We start from the raw sequence: 491 nt of genomic DNA on the forward strand, positions 1-491 counted from the left end.
ATTAAAACGCCATTAGCTGAGTTGGGAAAGTTAAGGGGAAGTTAATGGGGTAAAAATTCAAGAGTTCTTTAGGACATTTATTTGTGAGATGCTTATCATGAACAACTAGAGACATCCAGCAGGCAGTTTGGTACATGTGGCAGAACTCAAGAGAGAGGTCAGGGCTAGAAATATAAACTTAGGAGTCCTTGAGCTGGCACGACATTTTATTTTATTTATTTATTTATTTTTACAGATAGTTTATTGTCGAATTGGTTTCCATATAACACCCAGTGCTCATCCCCACAAGTGCCCTCCTCCATGCCCATCTCCCCCCTCCCCCGCCATCAGTCCTCAGTTTGTTTCTCAGCATTCAAGAGTCTCTCATGGTTTGCCTCTCTCCCTTTCCCCCACCATTTCCCCCCTTCTTCTCCCCCATGGTCCTCAGTTAAGTTCCTCCTAATCCTCCTATACGTGCAAACATATGATATTTGTCCTTCTCTGCCTGACTT

This window comes from Hyaena hyaena, unplaced genomic scaffold, assembly GCF_003009895.1.
Source record: "Hyaena hyaena isolate Hyena2069 unplaced genomic scaffold, ASM300989v1 scaffold_100, whole genome shotgun sequence".
NCBI classification, from domain to species: domain Eukaryota; kingdom Metazoa; phylum Chordata; class Mammalia; order Carnivora; family Hyaenidae; genus Hyaena; species Hyaena hyaena.